Below are 19,825 nucleotides of genomic sequence, written 5' to 3'. Positions count from 1 at the left end.
CTAAGGGTAAGCCTTCCACAGCAACAGAAGGAAGCGAGATGTCACAGGAGAGCCAGAGGCCTAGCACCCTATCATTTGTTCCTCACCTCATCGATACTGACCTGGATCTAATGTTGGAGGCTGTGAGGTGGGGAAGGAGGTTGTCTTCCCCCAGGGTGGCAGGACGAGCCCACCTCGTCTTGCAGCAGGGGCACCTCTCTGTTCAGTGTCATCTCCCTCCGCCTCGAATTGCTCCTCCTCTCTCACCTGCTTCTCCTCCTCGCCCATTGAGCTGCCTCCTTGCTCCTGAGGCAGTCAGGAGAAAATATGTCTGAAACTCTGCTGATCCCCATTATAGCGATTACTGAAATTATTTACTGTTGTGTGTATTTAAGAATGTGACCCCATTTTGCTTTCCAAAAAAGACAATATATAAAAAACATTTTCAAATCCTAACAGCCTCACAAAATGATTAATGGCCAATTAATTACTTTTAAAGAGTAGTTACTGCTACTTTGCGAGTAAGCAGGGCTGCCAATTTACATACAGCAAGGTTCCACATACAGCAATGATGAAAGATGACCTCATAGTGAAGGCACCCCTAGGTAGCAGCGATCATACTATGATTGAATTTTACTTTCAGTTTGTGGGAGAGAAGAATGGGTCCAAGACTATTATTTTAAACTTAAATAAGGGCAATTATGAGGGCATGAAAGCAGAGCTAGCTAAAGTGAACTGGCAAATTAGGTTAAGGGATAGGTCAACAGAGATGCAGTGGCAGACATTTAAGGAGATATTTCAAAATACACAGAATATATACATTCCAACGAGAAAGAAAATTTCCAAGGGGAGGACCCACTATCCGTGGTTAACTAAAAAAGTTAAAGATAGTATCAAACTTAAAGAAAAAGCATATAATTGCACAAAGATGGGTGGCAGGTCAGACGATTGGGCAGAATATAAAGAACAGCAAAGAGTGACTAAAAGATTGATAAGGAGGGAAAGATTAGAGTGTGAAAGAAAACCAGCTAGAATTATAAAAAGAAATAGTAAGAGCTTCTACAGATATTTAAAAAGAAAAGTTAACAAAGTGAGTCTGGGGAATTAATAATGGGAAATAAGGAGATGGCAGGTTAACGGAACAGGTATTTTGCATCGGTCTTCACTATAGAGGATACAAGTAACATCCCAGAAATAGCTGTAAATCAGGAAATGGAAGGGAGGAAGGAACTCAAGAAAATTACAGTCACCAGGGAAGTAGTACTGAGCAAATTGTTGGAGCTATGGGCTGAAAAGTCCTGGGTCCTAATGGACTTCATCCTAGAGTTCTATTGAGATAGTTGATTCATTGGTTTTAATTTTCCAAAATTCCCTAGATTCGGGGAAGGTTCCATTAGATTGGAAAATAGCGAATGTAACTCCTTTATTCAAAAAGGGAGGGAGACAGAAAGCAGGAAACTACAGGTCAGTTAGCTTAACGTCTGTCTCAGGGAAAACGTTAGAAGCTGTTATTAAAGACGTTATAGCAGGGCACTTTGAAAAATTCAAGGTAATCAGGTCGAGTCAACATGGTTTTGTGAAAAGGAAATCATGTTTAACCAATTTATTGGAGTTCTTTGAAGAAATAACATGTGCTGTGGATGAAGGGGAACCGGTGGATGTACTGTACTTAGATTTTCAGAAGCTGCCACATCAAAGGTTATTGCAGGAAATAAAAGCCCATTGAGTAGGGGGTAGCATATTGGCATGGATAGAAGATTGGCTAGCTAACAGGAAACAGAGAGTAGGCATAAATGGGTCATAACCATGGAAAAGAACAAAGATAAAACAGGAGTAAAAGTTCTAAATTGGGGGAAAGCAAATTTTAGGAAGCTGAGAGGTGATCTAGCGAAAGTGGACTGGATTAAAGGCCTGCTCGGGGGTGCAAATGAAACCTGACCCGAGCCCGACAGAACCACATCTGACCCGGCCCGAGTCCTTTCATTTTTTTTCCGCACCCAACCCGACCCGACCACGGAATGCTCAGTTAACCTACCTTCCGTTTTTCACTTTTTAAGCTTGTGCAGATATGCAACAAGAACTGTAACTGGACTTGAAAGGTTGTTTGAAAAGTACATTAAGATTGGAGCCACGTATCGGAGGTGGTGATAGAGTGTGTCCGACCCGGCCCGAGCTCGACGACTGGTAGTCGTGCTCTGGACTGGATACAGCCACTTGAAGGAAAATCAGTGGCAAACCAGTGGGAGGCATTCAAAAGCGAGATTCTACAGGCACAGCATAGGCATGTCCCCACAAAGATAAAGGGTGCTATGGCCAAATCTGGAGCCCCCTGGTTATCTAGAAGAAACATAGAGGGTAAGTTAAAGCAGAAAAAGAAAGCTTATGACGGTCACAAAAAAACTTAATACTTTAGAAAGCCTAGAGGAGCACAGAAAGTGCAGGGATGAAGTAAAAAAGGAAATTAGAAAAGCAAAGAGAGGACATGAAAAATTATTGGCAGGTAAAATCAAGGAAAAACCAAAGATGTTTTATCAGTACTTAATAGCACGAGGATAACTAAGGAAAGGGTAGGGCCTATCAGAGACGTACAAGGGAACTTATGCGTGAATGCGGAAGATGTGGGCAGGGTTCTAACTTAGTTTTTTGTCTCTGTCTTCACAAAGGAGAGGGATGATGCAGACATTGTGGTAAAAGAGGAGTATGAAATATTAGATACGATAAGCATAATGAGAGAGGAAGTACTAGAGGGTCTGACATCCTTGAAAGTGGATAAATCACCAGGGCCGGATAAATTGCGTCCCAGGTTGTTAAAGGAAGCCAGGGAGGAAATAGTGGATGCGCTGAGGATCATCTTCAAATCCTCACTGGATACGGGCAAGGTGTCAGAGGATTGGAGTTGTACCATTATTTAAAAAGGGTACAAGGGATAGGCCAAATAATTATAGGCTAGCCTGTCTGACCTTGGTGATGGGTAATCTGTTAGAATCAATTCTGAGAGACATGATAAACTGCCACTTAGAAAGACACAGATTAATCAGGCATAGTCAGCATGGATTTGTTAGGGGAAGGTCATGTCTTAGTAACTTAATTGAGTTTTTTGAGGAAGTAACAAGGAGAATTGAAGAGGGTCGTGCAGTGGATGTGGTCTACATGGATTTTAGTAAGGCACTTGACAAGGTTCCGCATGACAGATTGGTCAGGAAAATGGGATACAGGGCAATGTGGCAGGTTGGATCCAAAGTAGGCTCAGGGAGAGGAAACAAAAGGTTGTAGTTGGCGGATGTTTTTGCGAATGGAAAGCTGTTTCCACAGCGCTCAGTGTTGGGTCCCTTGCTGTTTGTGGTGTATATTAATGATTTGGACTTAAATGTGGGAGGCATGATTGGGAAATTTGTTGATGACACAAAAATTAGCCATGTAGTTGATCGTGAAGGGGATAGCTTAGACTCCAGAATGATGTTGATGGTTTCTTTGAGTGGGCAGAAAAGTGGCAAATGGAATTCAGTCCTGAGAATTGTGAGGTAATGCATTTGGGGAAGGCAAACAAAGCGAGGGGATACACAGTAAGCGGGAAGATATTGAGAGGTGTAGAAGAGGTGAGAGACCTTGGAGTGCATGTCCACAGGTCCCTGCAGATGGCAGGACAGGTAGATAGAGTGGTGAAGATGGCATATGGGATGTTTTGTTTTATTTGCCAATGTATAGAATACGAAAGTAGGGATGTAATGCTGGAACTGTAAAAATGCTGGTTAAGCCACAGCTGAATTATTGCGTACAGTTCTGGTCACCACATTACAGAAAGGACATAGTTGCTCTGCAGAGAGTACAGAGGAGATTTACAAGAATGTTGACAGGGCTCGAAAGTTGCAGCTATGAGGAAAAATTAGATCGGCTAGGGTTGTTTTCCTTAGAACAGAGGAGGCTGAGGGGTGACTTAATTGAGGTGTACAAAATTATGAGGGCCTAGATAGAGTAGATGGGAAGGACTGTTTCCCCTAGCGGAGAGGTCAATTCCCAAGGAGCACAGATTTAAGATGATTGGTAGAAGGATTACAGGGGATATGAGGAAACACTTTTTCACCCAGAGGGTGTTGGGAGTCTGGAATGCATTATCCAGAATGGTGGTGGAGGCAGAAACTCTCAGCTCTTTTGAAAAGTACCTGGACATGCGCCTGAAGTGCTGTAACCTGCAAGGGTATGGACCAGGTGCTGGAAGGTGGGATTACATTGGATGGCTAGCTTTTTGAGCTGACACAGACACGATGGGGTGAATGGCCACCTTCTGTGCCGTAATTTTTCTATGGTAACGAGTGTGCCGCAGGGATCAGTGATGGGGCCTCAACATTTTACCATTTATATAAATGACTTGGATGAAGGGACCGAAGATATGGTTGCCAAATTTACTGATGACACGAAGATGAGTAGGAAAGTAAGTTGCGAAGAGGACATAAGGAGGCTACAAAGGGATATAGATAGGCTAAGTGAGTGGGCAAAGATCTGGCAAATGGAGTATAATGTGGGTAAATGTGAAATTGTCCATTTTGGCAGGAAGAATAAAAAAGAAGCATATTATCTAAATGGTGAGAGATTGCAGAGCTGTGAGATGCAGAGGGATCTGGGTGTCCTCATGCATGAATCGCAAAAGGTTAGTATGCAGGTTCAGCAAGTAATGAGGAAAGCTAATAGAATGTTATTGTTCATTGCGAGGGCAATTAAATACACAAGTAAGGAGGTTTTGCTTCAGTTATACAGGGCATTGGCGAGACCAAGGCCGGAATTTTACGCCGCCCCAGTGGGTGGGATGGTGGCATGGGGGCGGCGTAAAATTGAGCGGCAGACTCCGGGAGGCCTAACCGCCCCGATTTCGCCTCCGACCAAGTTTACGGAGGCCTGGCGGGGGGCGGTGGGGGTGAGAAGCGGCCCGCCCGCCCGCCCAAGGTCAATCAAGACCCTTAAGTGGCCACTTAAGGGCCCTCGCCCACCTCCATGGGTATTTTACCCGTGGCAAGCAGGTGTGCCGGGGACGTGAAAGGCCACCCAACTATAGCTGTCGGCCTTTCCACACCCCAGTGAGGGGGCGGGGGCCTGGCAATCGGGCACAGGGTGCCCGATTGAGGGCCGCCCCCACCTCCCAACCCAACCCCGGGATCCAAGACGCCCCCTCCCCCCAAACGACCACCCTAGCCTCACCACGGCACAACCGATTCCCCTGGTGAGGCTGCCCGAACTTACCTTCTGTCCCGGTTCCATTGCGTCGTCCTCCGTTGGCTGGGCTGCAGTCTGAGCAGTGGCCACCGCTCCCGGTGGCGCTGCTGAGACTAAGAGCTGTCGGCCCACTGATTGGCCGGCAGCTCACTGAGGCGGGATCTTCTCCCTCAAGTGGCTGGATGTCCCGCCTCGGGCCAATTGAAGCCTGGGGATCCGTAAAATCCGGGACGGATCCCCAGGCTGGGCAGGAGCGGGATTGGCATTGATATTTACGTCGGCACCCGTCCGCCCACTGTAAGATTCCGGCCCATATCTGAGTACTGTGTACAGTATTGGTCTCCTTATCTAAGGAAGGATATAAATGTGTTGGAAGCAATTCAGAGAAGATTTATTAGGCTAATACCTGGAATGGACGGGTGTCTTATGAGGAAAGATTGGACAAGCTAGGCTTGTATCTGCTGGAGTTTCGAAGAGTAAAAGGTGACTTGATTGAAACATACAAGATTCTGAGGGGTCCTGACAGGGTGGATGTGGAAAGGATGTTTCCCCTTGTGGGAGAATCTAGAACCAGGAGTCACTATTTAAAAATAAGGGGTCACCCATTTAAGAGATGAGGAGAAATTTTTTGTCTGAGGGTCGTTAGTCTTTGGAACTTAATTCCTCAAAAGGCAGCGGAAGCAGAGTCTTTAAGTTTTTTTTATTTTTTTTATTTTAGAGATGCAGCACTGAAACAGGCCCTTCGGCCCACCGAGTCTGTGCCGACCATCAACCACCCATTTATACTAATCCTACACTAATCCCATATTCCTACCACATCCCCACAATTCCCCTACCACCTACCTATATTAGGGGCAATTTACAATGGCCAATTTACCTATCAACCTGCAAGTCTTTGGCTGTGGGAGGAAACCGGAGCACCCAGCGAAGACCCACGCAGTCACAGGGAGAACTTGCAAACTCCGCACAGGCAGTACCCAGAATTGAACCCGGGTCACTGGAGCTGTGAGGCTGCGGTGCTAACCACTGCGCCACTATGCAGCCCAAATATTTTTAAGACCGAGTTAGAAAGATTCTTGATAAGCAAGGGGGGAAAGGTTATCGGGGTAGGTGGGAATGTGGAGCCGAGGTTACAATCAGCTCAGCCATGATCTTATTGAATGGTGGAGCAGGCTCAGGGGACCGAGTGGCCCGCTCCTGCTCCTAAGTTGTATGCTTGTATGTACGTATGTTCTGGCAATGCAATACTTCCTTAGTACTAACTGAGTCATCAGCCTAGATTATGTATTCAAATCCCAAATGATTGAAGTTTAAAATTTTATATGGACCAATTACCTTTTACATTCTTGTTCCTAATTTTATGATTAAAGTATGCATTGTATTGCGTGTGTGTGAGAGAGAGAGAGAGATAGATACAGATCTTCCTGTGCCTCTGAACTATTTCATTATGGCCTTTAAGCAAGTTTGTACAAATGTAGCTGCGCATCCTGTCAGTCACTGGTTCTTCAAAGCTAACTGTGTCACCAAGGGATGTTTACAGTGTCTTCTACATGATTTCTTCTGTTGCATGGCTGAGAATGCAGATGTCTCGAGTACCACAGGGACTCCGATGCGCACAGTAAAATTTTGCTTAAAATATGCTTTGTCTTGGGACAAGAGCAAACTGGGTGGTGCAGATTAGTCTTCCTTAATTGATGCAAATGTTTCAACTTGACAGCGTTGGCCTTGGTATGGCCTCAAAAGACATATTTGTTCTGTACAAAATTGTCAGGCAGACAGTATGCTGTACTTTAGTTTCATATAAGTTCCTATAATTGGACTTTGTTTAGTTTGGACGGTACATACCAAAATCATAAATACAAAGTAATGGGACAGTGGCAGCATAGATACAAAATTGGCTAAGGGAGAGAAAGCAGAGAGTAGTGGTGAATAGTTGTTTCTCAGATTGTAGGGAGGTATGCATTGGTATTCCCCAGGGGTTGATATTTCGGCTACTACTCTTTTTGATATCTGTTGGCGACCTGGACTTTGGTATACAGGGCATAATTTCAAAGTTTGCAGGTGATACAAAACTTGTAAAGGCAGTGAACAATGAGGCAGATGGTAACAGACTTGAGGAGGACGTGGACTAGTGAAATGGGCAGACGCATGGCAGATGTAATTTAGTGCAGAGAAGTGTGAAGGCACATTTTGGTGGGAAGAATGAAGAGAAGCATGAGGAACTAAATACAATTTTAAAAGGGGTGCAGGAACAGAGAGATCTGGGTAGTGTGTGTACACAAATCCTTGAAGGGGGCAGGACAAGTTGAGAAGGCTATTCAAAAGTATAAGCAATTCTTGACATTAATAGAGGAATAAAGTACAAAAATAAGGAAGTTAAACTAAACTTTTCTAAAACACTCGTTAGACCTCAGCTGGAGTATTGTGATCAATTCTGGGCAGCACACTTTCGGATGGATGTAAAGGCCTTGGAGAAAGAGGAGATGTACTCAAATAATACTAGGGATGAGGGACTTCAGTTATGTGGAGAGACTGGAGAAGCTGGGTTGTTCTCCTTAGGGCAGAGAAGGTTAAAAAGGAAATCATGAATGTTTTTGGTAGAGTAAGTAAAGAGAGACTGTTTCCAGTGGTGGAAGGAATGGTAACCAGAGGGCACTGATTTAAGATGATTAGTGAACAAGATGGTATGAGTAAGTTTTTTTACATGGCAAGTTGTTGTGATCCGGAATGCACTGCCTGAAAGGGTGATGGAAGCAGATTCAATAGTAAAATTCAGAAGAGAAGTGGATAAATACTTGAAGTAAAAAAATTAGAGTTATGGGGAAAGGGCAGGGAACTCGGCTTAATTGGATAACTCTACCATCTCATCAGCATGAACACGATGGGTGGAATGGCCTCCTCTGTGTTGTATCATTCCATGATTGTATGAACAAGGCCAAAGTCGTCCGTTGAGGAAGCAAAACTTTATTTCTGTCTACTATCTGGTTTTTAAAAATAACCAAAACATTTTTAGATTATGCTTTTAATTCTATAAATTTAAGGGGTGATGGCCGAGAATAAAGACGTGAAAAGATTATTTTAAAAATTAAAGATTTTAGTCGACTGTAGTTAGAGCAGAATTATAGAGTAATATCACTTGATGCCCTTTGATTATTTTTAATGGTAGAAGGAGGCCAAAGAAGAAGAAGAAGCTCAGAATTTAAACAAAGTTTAAAGAGTGTTACTGAAATGTAGTAACTATTTTTAGAAATGTTGATATAATTAATGTATATTGCTTTTCAGTGACTTTAGCTAGTTTTAGGTACAATGAAGGTTTATTATATGGAAAGAGCTCTATTCAGGAGATTTTTGCTTCTTGGGCTGTACGATGTGCAAGATTTGCACTATGAATAGTAGTACTGCACTGTTATGACCAGGTGAGAAAGGTGTCTACGGGGCCTCTCAGCCTTTGCCTGGTCTTACTGTAACAGCTCCCCCTTGTTCAATCCTTATTCACCACTTTCCAATTATAAGGCAAAGAAACCAGCACAAACAGGTTTTCTTAGGTTTAAAGAAGAAAAGTTGAAATTTATTAAACTTGAAACTTAAACTCTAATTCGGTTGACACCTACAGATACACGACGCGCCCATGCTAGCATGCATATGCGATACACACGTGCAAATAGAGACAGAAAAGAACAGAAGAAAAATCAAGTGGAATAGTTTGAGGCAATATCTGAAGAGTTTTTGTTACAGTTCTTTGAGCTCACTGTAGAGTCCTTGATTGTTGGTAGATCTTGCTTTTCGTTGCGGCCCAGTATTCTTCTTAAACCTTGTTCGCTGTAGGAGACTTTTCTCTCTTGGGGTTCATGTGTCTTCAGTGGATTCAGGGGCTTGTATGAAAGACTTGGGAGCAGACAGGAGAGGTCTTCTCAGTCCAGGAGCAAACAGTCTTTCTGACTCAAACTCTCTGTGGCTGGGGATTGCATCACCCCAGCAAGCCCTGGAATGCGCTTCCCCACCCCCTCACTGTCCGGTGATCAACATCCATTGTGGGTTGAATGTGTCAGGGAATGGTCCTTTGTCTACACAAGCACCGTCTGTTAGTATGCAAAAATGTTTTTTTCCAGCCACAGCTGATCTGTTCAACTAGTCATTTCCTAGCTTGAGCAACAATTCAAAATCAGTGTTCGTATGACAAAACCAGTATATCTCATTCTTGGCAAGTTGGGGCTTGCATGACATGCACATATATCAATATAATTAAAAGTCATGTGTACAACGCACATTAATCACATCATACTATTTGAAGCATCAAACCTGAAAGTGTGCCCCCAAGATGTTGCACCCGAAAAATATCTATTGATGAAAAATGAGTGATTGGTTGTAATAAGCATTTATTGATGAAAATGAAATGTGTAATTGACTAAATGTAAGTGTATCATAAGCAGTCTCTAGATTCTGTAAGGAACAAGGAAGCAACAGAAAATTTATCAGTCAAATCACCCACTTTTCTCTCTCAAAGCTTTCATTCCCAAACTGGGAAGTTGTAGAACAGCCAAATCATTCAAAGAAGCTGCCATCTTGATTTTTCAACTGGCAGAAAGTATACTGTTTTAATTGACATTCGTAACATAGGAAAGCCATAAAAAGGTAAACAATTTAAAGTAAAATGCTTATTTTTGCTGAATTGTCTAAATTTTTATAAATTTCTGTCAGAGGTTGAACCCTGAGGACTGGAATGCCTGCATGTTTTTGAGTATGGAGTACTTGTTCACCTGTGCTATATATTCCCTTCTGAGCTCTAACCTGACTTTTGGGTTTGGCCTACTCCAAGTCCTTCCCACCCTGAGTTGTTCTTCACTGCTGTTATGTTTGACTTCCCCACTAAACTTGCCAACTATAGTACCAAGGCTGTGGCTGAACAGTAAAGTCATAGGGTCATTTACGGCACAGAAGGAGGCCCATCGAGTCCATGCCATAATCCAGTCAGTCCCACTCCCCCGCTCGATCCCTGCAACCCTGTAAGTTTATTTCTTTCAAATGTCCTTCCAATTTCCTTTTGCAGTCATTATTTCCACTTCCACCACCCTCGTGGGCAGCGAGTTTCAAGTCATTACCACGCACTGCGTGAAAAACAGTTCTTCCTCACATTCCCCGCATCTCCTGCCCAAAACCGTCAATCTTAGTCCGCTAGCATGGATGTAAAATAAATTCCTGCTTGCTCACTCTCCTGCATACTCCGTGTTTCTCACCTGAATGCTTCTCCCCTTGCCTCCTCACTTTGCAGTGCAGATTCTTTGGTTATCTATTAGCTTGCCCATCAGTCCTGAGTGCTTCCTGACTTAGACTGTTGCCTGACTACCTGGCCAAATGGTTCTTGTCCTATCTCATAATTTGCACCAAATCGTGTTCACTGACCTACATTTGGCTCCTGGTCTGGCAATGCCTTGATTTTAAAATTCTCATTTTTGTTTTCAGATCTCTCTGTGGCCTTTCCCCTCCCTTTCTCTGTAACCTCCTCTAGCCTTGCAACCTTCCGAAATCTCTGTGATTCTCCCATTCTGGCCTCTTGTGCATCCCCGATTTTTATTGCTGCACCAGTGGCGGTGGTGCTTTCAGCTGCCTAGGTCCTAAGCTCTGGAATTTCCTTCCTAGACATCTCCATCTCTACCTGCCTCTTCTCCTTTATGACACAATTTAAAATCTACCTTTTTGACCAAGCTTTTGGCCATGTCTCCTAATATCTCCTTTTGTGACTCAGTGTCAAATTTTGTTTAATAATACTCCTGTGAAGTGTCCTGGGACATTTTACTATGTTAAAGCCATTGTATAGAAGTTGTTGTTGTTGCTTCTTGGTCTGCCTGTTTGCCAGTCCACTGCAAGCACTTCTCAGCCTGGCTGCTTGCTGAGTCACTCAACCTGAGAACAACATAGTGTGCTGCTCCAAGTGATTCTTGGCCTACGAGCCCAAGCACTTCAAGGCTTACCTGCCCATTTTCCAGAGAACTTCATGTCCTTCTTGGGGCATTTGCTCATCTATTTAACTACCTGTCTGCTTTCCAGGCAGCCGGTCACCTCATCCTCCCAGTCAAGTGATTCTCAGCCTTCAGATTGCCTGTCCATTCCAGCACTCCTTGAATTATCTGTTGAGCTGCCTATCTTGACAGTTTTGAGGTCAACCGACTTGTCTGCTTGTGCATTGCAAGTGCTTTCTGCCTGCCTGCCCAGGTGATTCATACCTTGCCCTTTCATCTGCCCATGCCAATTGCTTACCCACCTGCCAAAAAGTGAAAGAGGGGAGTGACAGTGTACAAGGGGTATAAGAGCGCAACATGTGAAGAGAAGAATGAAACTGAGAGGAAATACGAGAGAAGCAAAGGAGGAGAAATGCAAAAGGCATAGGAAAGAGAGGAGAAGACAGAAATATAAAAAATTAGGAGGGATACACAAATGAAGAAGTGAAACAAGTAAAGGAGGAGAGAAAAAGAAACACCACCCCCGCCCCAATCACGACATACCAATATGTTACCACTAGTTGGAGTATAAGAGGCTGAGTTTGTTTGATTTGGGAGACCCTAAAATATTTGAGTATTGTTGAATCTGATAATTGTTGATATTATCTGGCAGGGATAGTTGTGGTGACCAAAGGCAGGCTTAGAATAACAAATTATGTTCCTTCAGAGCTTTCTGGATTTTGCTTCAATAAAGTTAGATACCCCCATCCCTGGCCCCTTCCAAGAGATAAGTTGGCTGCATTTTATTTGTGCTTGCATACCTCTGGCACCCTCTGCATCTAAAACCATCTTCAGATCCTCTTGAGTTGTGTCTCACTTATTAATCAATGCTTCTACTTCTCACCATAGCGGGCAGCTCTATTGTGCTCATAGCCAGTGTCGCTGATCTCAAAGCTGGCCACTTTTGGATCTGGGGCTTTATCCCCTTTTACTGATTCCCGCTCACCTTCTGCAGTACTGTTCGATCCACTTGATGCTTTTGCATCCAATTTCCCCTTTCAGTGCTCACAGCATTGAACTTCCTTGTGGTCTCTGCTCTCCCATTCGTTTTCCCACAACACAATCCAATAACAATGTACCTACTCACATACCTTTAATACCTCAGCTGCATCCTATACCCTAACCTTCTTGACTGCTCCAATCCCTCAGTACCCTCAACTGCTTCTCTGACTGCCCACAGACTCTTACGCCTGCCTCCCAGTTCTTCTAGACTCTAATCATAGAATGGTTACAGCACAGAAAGAGGCCATTCAGCCCATCGTGTCCATGCCAGCTCTCTGCAAGAGCAACTCACCTAGTTCCACTCTTCCACATTTTCCCCATAGCCCTGCAAATTATTTTGTTAAGGAAACTTTTTTTTATTAAAGCAAAAATTTGTTTTTGATTCTATTTATTCAAAATTATGCAAACAAATTGTCATTTTAAGGAAGGAGCAAAGTATGTTAAGATAGTGTATAAAATAAGAAGGAGTGGTCCTAGAAAACACAACGAGTCTGTTGATATATAGCCACACCAATTAATCAATTTAAAATGTACTTTGGTAGGAGGCGTAAAAATTAATTTGTGAATTCTGAAAGTTAACTTGAGGTGACTGACTCCCATTATCCATTGTGCTTACTTGCCAATGCAAACATTAGCAGCAAGTGTGCATTCACAAGAATTATTCCTGGAAGTCATTAAAAAAAATAAAATTCTGTGGAGTCTAGGAGAGGATTTATCAGACTTTATTTTTCATCTTTGGGATCTGGCATTGAAACCAGCCCAGATTAATTATTTAAAAGTCCATAGTGCTGCAGACTGTAAGGACCCTATGTGAATTGCACTTGTCAATTTCAACTCCGTTTCTTACAGCCCCACTCAAAGTAAACCACAACTGCACTTGACATTTTTAACTGACAGTTTAATTTGAGAGGAGGATCTTTTTTCTCTGGTTTGTCTTTGGGTCATGAAAATATTTTCTTTTTGTATTGCTTTGGACTGTGTAATTGAAATGGTTAGTAACAGATGATTGGGATCTGATAATTTCAGTATCTACTATGACTGTTTTTTAAAAATCATATTATGTGAAATGAGGTCTCACACGAAGGCTGTGAGATTTAGTCGTTTAGTTGCTTAAGTGAGCGACCAGATGAACTGGTTAAATTTTGGTTAAATATGCAACTGTTGTATCATGTCAATAAAGAGAAGTAGGTTTGCTTAAATTTGGGCTGGTTTTGTAGCACCTGTGTTTGTGCATGTTGTAGAGGTGTGGGAAGCATAGGTCTACTCTGTAGTTTTTAAGTTAATGATTTAGTCCTTAACTCTTTAATAGTCTGTGGTGACCAAAGTGGACAAAGGTGTCAACCAGACAACAAACTTTAGAATCTTCTACACAACTTGCGAATTGAGCCAAACTTGATCATGTTTTGAGAGACCGTGTCATTTATTGATTGGTTTGGGAGCAACTATATGATGTAGCATGCATAAAAAATTCCATGTGTACAAGATGGACAGTGTCACACATAGTCTTCTCTTTCCATATCATGTAAAGCTGTTGAATGAATATAGTAGCACTAGTTTGTTTTTTCCCAGAAGATTGGGTCTCTTCTCCGAGTGTTAATTTTTTTTTCTTGGGAAATGCGATGTCTTCAATCGTATTGTAGTTTTTACATCAAATTACATTTTCCTTCACAATTTTTGCATATTTAATTTTTCTGGCACAATTTGTGTGTCTTGTCTTTTCAGCTTTCTGTTTCATGACTCTTGGCTGTCGTTGATCTGCTACTGGTCTGCCCCTATTAGGGGTATAGAGTACATGGGCAAGTTGAACTTGTATAAGACACTAGTTCGGCCTCCGCTGGAGTATTGTGTCCAGTTCTGGGTGCCGCACTTTAGGAAAGATGTGAAAGCATTGGAGAGAGTACAGAAAAGATTCACGAGAATGGTTCCAGGGTTGAGGAATTTCAGTTATGAAGATAGATTGGAGAAGTTGGGACTGTTTTCTTTAGAGAAAGCTGAGAAGAGGTATTCAAAACCATGAGGGCTCTGGACAGAGTAGATAGGGAGAAACTGTTCCCGCTCGTGAAAAGATCGAGAATAAGAGGGCATAGATTTAAAGTAATTGACAAAAGAAGCAAAAGTGACACGAGGAAAAACTTTTTCACGCAGCGAGTGATTAAGGTCTTTAATGCACTACCTGAGAGTGTGGTGGAGGCAGGTTCAATTGAGGCATTCAAAAGGGAAGAATGCGCAGGGTTATAGGCAGAAGGCAGGGGAATGGCATTAGGTGAATTGCTGATTCGGAGAGCCAGTGCAGACACGATGGGCCAAATGGCGGCCTCCTGTGCGATTCTGTGATTCTGATCATAAAAACCCAGTATTTTATCCATCATTCTATCTCCTTACTAATTTACCTCAGTCCTCTTGGGCAGCTCTCACTTTTTATTGCTCTTCCCAACATGATGAATTGGGGCTGCATAGCTGATCTATCATAGCACCTCGTGCTGCCAAAATCCATTACAGACCTATGTGGGACAGTTTCAGAAGACCATTCTCCCTTGTATGACTCTTTTTAGATTGCATATTTGGCAGATCCACTGAGATCAGCAGTCTGGAGGCTCCCAGTTGGATCACTAGTGATGAACATATACTTGCCTTTAAAATTCACCTGTATACGTGGGAGGAGCAATATGATAATTCACTCAGAATAACCTTTTAAAATGTCACAATTTTGTGACAGGAGTTATGGGTGGCTGCAAAATAAAGCTCTGATGGTAGATCAGCAGTTGTGCCAGGAATTAGCACTGGCTTCTCCTTTAGGGTGAAGTGATTGTAATATTTGTTGAAATTTTTTATTTTCAAGATAAAATCAATTTACCAGTCCGAGTTAAATCCTAAGATTTTTCCAGTTTTTTTCCCACAATTGTCCAATGAATTTCCCTATGAATTAGATCACTTTCAATCCCTGCAAAGGTTGATTACAGGCTCAGCACTCGGCACCAATCAGCCAGATAAAATGCTGTAAAGGCTACAATAAAGAAAGTAAATAGAGAACAAATAAAACAAGAGCAAACAGTTTTTAAAAAAACGGCGTACCATAGAAAGAAGGGGAGAACATTGAGGTTCTCAGTTAAATTTAAACATTAAATACTGTGAATGCTGTTTCTCTTCCCTCCTCCCCCAACGCTGTCTGTTGCTTGTTATGCCAGTTGATCCGTGCAATTATGCTACCTACAACTAAAATATAAAATGCCTTGATATTGGTATGGAATGCTTGTAACAACGTCTGTGAAAGGATTTAAATATTGTATGCAGTTTGTAAATTGGATTGGAGAAGACAAGATACAAAAGTTCTAGTTCTAAATATATCTGACTCCCCTCAGCTTGGATTTACTGAAATCTTACTGGCACCAGCTGGGGCTGAATATCATAGGAACATAGGGAATAGGAGCAGGAGTAGGCCATTCGGTCCCTGGAACCTGCTCTGCCATTCAATTAGATCATGGCTGATCTACCTCCAACATTTTCCCGCACCATCCCCATATCCCCTGGTAGGTTTAATATCTAGAAATCTATCCATCTCTGTCTTGAACATACTCAATGACTGAGCCTCCACAACCCTCTGGGGTAGAGAATTCCACAGATTCACCTCTGAGTGAAGAAATTCCTCCTCATCTCAACCCTAGATAGGCTACCTCGTTTTCTGAGACTATCTCCTGGTTCTAGACTCCCCCTCCCCCCAAGGCAGGGAAACATCCTTCCTGCATCAACCTTGTCGAGCCCTGTAAGAATTTTGTATGCTTCAATGAGATCACCTCTCATCCTTCTTAACTCCAAAGAATATAGGTCAAGTCTCCTCAATCTCTCCTCATCGGACAATTCCGCCATCCCAGGAATCAGTCTGGTGAAACTTTGCTGCACTCTCTGGATGGCAGATATATTCTTCCTTTGGTAAGGAGACAAAAAGCTAAATGTAGAGAAAACCTGACCCTTCCCACGATGAGGCCATAGTATAAGTACAGGGCCTCATCCAGATGGGAGGTACCAAGCAAGACGATTAGAGCTATGCCTAAATGATGACACTGTGCCGCAGGCTGGTACAGGATGCTGTCTTAATATAGCATAAAGTCAAAACTGCTGAGCCTCAGTATATTATCTTCTCTGGCATTGCTCTTGACGGACCACAATCTATGGAACTGTTCTTCAGTAATCCTGCACCTTCTGCATCAGAAGCCCTGTTGGAATACAAAATGGTTCCAATATTTCATTCCTTCTTTTGAATAAGCAACTTTTCAATACTCCTATGAAGTATGGAAGTCGCTGAATGAAGAAGAAAGAGTATCTGTCTTGTAGAGTTATCTTCATTCTTTGGTATATGAACTATACACACGGTCATTTATTCAATCATCCCCTCAGTCTCTGCTAGATCGGTTTTCCGTGGGCCATTATGACTACCATCTAGTTTGTGTTTAACTTGAAGGCAAAACAAAGCAGTACCAGTCCTAGGACATTATAGGTCATTGAAGTAGAAGACTAAGTCAAAAACTGCCCATTTGATGTGATAATTTTTTATGCATGTTAAATTATATGGTTTCTATGCATTCAATTAAGATTGTCTTCACTCCTGTATTATATAGAGGATAGATCTCTTTTGAAGAGAGATAATCCTGCAAAGTTAGTATTTATTTTTGTGTGATGCTCAATCACGTTTGCCTGCTGTATATTCAATATAGTACATGGTGATTATTTTTTTTTGATTATTCATTTTTAGGCCCCTTGTTATAATTCACGAACTAAAGCCAAATTCTAAAGAAGACCTGGAGTAATGTTGAAAAATACAGGAGTGCTGGTAACTTGTTTGCAATGATGACAATATCTGCTGTGCGCTCCACCTGAACACTACAGGTGAAATGGTGTTTGATTTCAGCGTTAATTTGCAAGGTATGGTTCTTTAGTCTTGGCATTTTATAATTCTCTTAATTTTCAGTTCCAAGTTTTGAGGCTAGAAGTATTGACAAGAATTTGAATGTCTTGTGCATGTTGTTCCAAAAGGCCAAAGGGAAGACCCACATAAAGTTGCAAATTCAAAAGCTGAAAGTTTGTAAAAATCAGTCTCAGAAATGGTTTGCCTATTTGTATTTTGGCAACAAGTCTTGTAACAGAGAATATAACCTTATACTGAATTGACCTCAAAATATTGCAAATTCACAGTGGGTAACATTAAAAAGTTATATTCAGTACATATGAAGCTTTTTTAAAATGTAGTATTTTCACAGTTGGAGGAGGCTCCATAAATATCCCCATCCTCAATGATGGGGGGAGCCCTGCACATCAGTGCAAAAGACAAGGCCGAAGCATTTGCATCCATCTTCAGCCAGAAGTGTTGAGTGGGTGATCCATCTCGGACTCCTCCTGAGGTCCCCAGCATCACAAATGCCAGTCTTCAGCTAATCCGATTCACTCCACGTGATATCAAGAAATGGCTGAAGGCACTGGATACTGCAAAGGCTGTGGGCCCTGACAACATTCTGCCAATTGTACTGAAGACCTGTGCTCCAGAACTAGCTGCGCCCCTAGCCAAACTGTTCCAGTTCCACTACAACACTGTCATCTACCGGCAATGTGGAAAATTACCCAAGTATGTCCTGTACACAAAAAGCAGGACAAATCTAACCTGGCCAATTACCGCCCCATCTGTCTACTCTCAATCATCAGTAAAGTGATGGAAGGGGTTCTCGACACTGCACTTGCTCAGCAATAACCTGCTCATTGATGCTCAGTTTGTGTTCCGCCAGGGCCACTCAGCTCCTGACCTCATACATGCCGTGGTTCAAACAGGGACAAAAGAGCTGAGCTCCAGAGGTGAGGTGAGAGTGACTGCCCTTGACATCAAGGCAGCATTTGACTGAGTGTGGCATCAAGGAACCCGAGCAAAACTGCAGTCAATGAGAAAACTCTCCGCTGGTTAGAGTCATACCATTGAACAGAAACTGAATTGGCCCAGCCACATAAATACTGTGGCTGCAAGAGCAGGTCAGAGGCTGGGAATTCTGCAGTGAGTAATCCCCCTCCTGACTCCCCAGTGCCTGTTCACCATCTACAATGCACAAGTCAGGAGTGCAATGGAATACTCTCTACTTGCCTGGCTAGTTGCAGCTCCAACAATACTCAAGAAGCTCCACACCATCCAGGATAAAGTGGCCCGCTTGATTAGCACCCCATCCACCACCTTCAACATTCACTTCCTTTATCACCAGTACACAGTGGCAGCAGCATGTACCATCTACAACTCACCAAGGCTTCTTTGGTAGTATCTTCCAAACCTGTGACCTCTACCGTCCAGAAGGACAAGGGCACCAGATACATGGGAACACCACCACCTGCAAGTTCCCTTCCAAGCCACACACTATCCTGACTTGGAACTATATCGCTGTTCTTTCACTGTTGCTGGGTCAAAATCCTAGAACTCCCTTCCTAACAGCACAGTTGGTGTACCTACACCCCAAGGACTGCAGCGGTTCAAGAAGGTGGCTCACCACCACCTTCTCGAGGTCAATTAGGGGTGGGCAATAAATGCTATCCTGGCCAGTGATGCCCACATCCATGAATGAATAAAAAAAGGTAAAAATCCTGCATTCTGAATGTGAATATCAAACCATAGTGGAAGTGATCATTATTTAGCCATATTTTAATTAAAAAAATTGACAATGGACAGTTAGCACAATTTGTCTGTGTTGATTCATTCCAATATATCTATATTCAACTTACGTGGTAACATTTTCTATTTGAGCTAGATAAGCTTCTAATATTCTTGTATTGTTAGCAGTGCAAATATATGTATATCTATATCACTATTTGTTCTTGAAAAGTAACTTACAACGCGTCAACTGCTAAAATCCGACTTTTTTTAAGCAAATGTCTTGAACGTCAAACCAAACAAGTGACCTTCAGTTGGACACAGGATTCCCTTTGTTAAGAGACATTCAGAATGACATCTTTTGTCTGTTTTGTATCACTGTAAGCATATAGTACTGAGGTAGTTATTTTTAACGAAGTGGTTATTTTCATTGAAATGAAAACAAAATATGTAGATGCTGGAAATCTGAAGCAAAAACAGAAAATTCTGAGAATACTCAGCAAGTTTGGTAGAGCATCTATGTTGCTACGACCGAGGCGGGAGGAGTGCACTGTTCATTCAGTCCCACTTCTGCACGGGTCACAGTATATCAATACTTGTTCCCACCTGCTGAAAAACAGCCAATTACATACTCTATGTTATCCCCCAGAATAAAGCACACCAACCAGGTTTCTTTAACAACAAAATTAACTATTTATTATAGAAACAAGTCTTAACCGATAGTGAGATAAATCTATATACGCAAAGCTCCTTATTTCCCTAGCCCTCATACACATACATCCACAAAAAAACGGTTAACCAGGGACTAAGGATTTTGGTTTACAGCTGTTTCATAGGAATAGAATGAATAATAAAATCACTTGGTTTGTCGCATTCTGGTAGGAAGTTCTTCAGTTTGGTGAGGCGTCCCAGAGTCGAATAGTTGGATGCCACTTAAAATCTCTCCAGGTGAGGTTGATGAACAATCTGTGATAGGTAGGTATTCAAGGCAATTCAACTGCTGCAGGCTTCACATAAGTCTTTCATCAGG

At 42.4% G+C, this 19,825-nt stretch overlaps 1 protein-coding gene across 4 annotated transcripts in view; it reads left to right on the top strand.

Moving 5' to 3' along the window:
- Nucleotides 1-19,825, top strand: part of LOC137374430 (rho guanine nucleotide exchange factor TIAM1-like) — a 428,220-nt gene that overhangs the window by 130,736 nt on the left and 277,659 nt on the right. For 3 of the 4 annotated variants that reach the window (XM_068040530.1, XM_068040531.1, XM_068040527.1), the window contains exon 2: nucleotides 16,930-17,099. The exons of the other annotated variant lie outside the window; for it this stretch is intronic. The gene's annotated coding sequence lies outside the window, so the exon portion shown is untranslated. The remainder of the gene's footprint in view (nucleotides 1-16,929; nucleotides 17,100-19,825) is intronic. 4 annotated transcript variants of the gene reach the window in all.

This window comes from Heterodontus francisci, chromosome 10 (assembly GCF_036365525.1).
Source record: "Heterodontus francisci isolate sHetFra1 chromosome 10, sHetFra1.hap1, whole genome shotgun sequence".
NCBI lineage: Eukaryota > Metazoa > Chordata > Chondrichthyes > Heterodontiformes > Heterodontidae > Heterodontus > Heterodontus francisci.
Note: the sequence above shows the minus strand (reverse complement) of the source record. Positions and strands in the feature narration are given on the sequence as shown.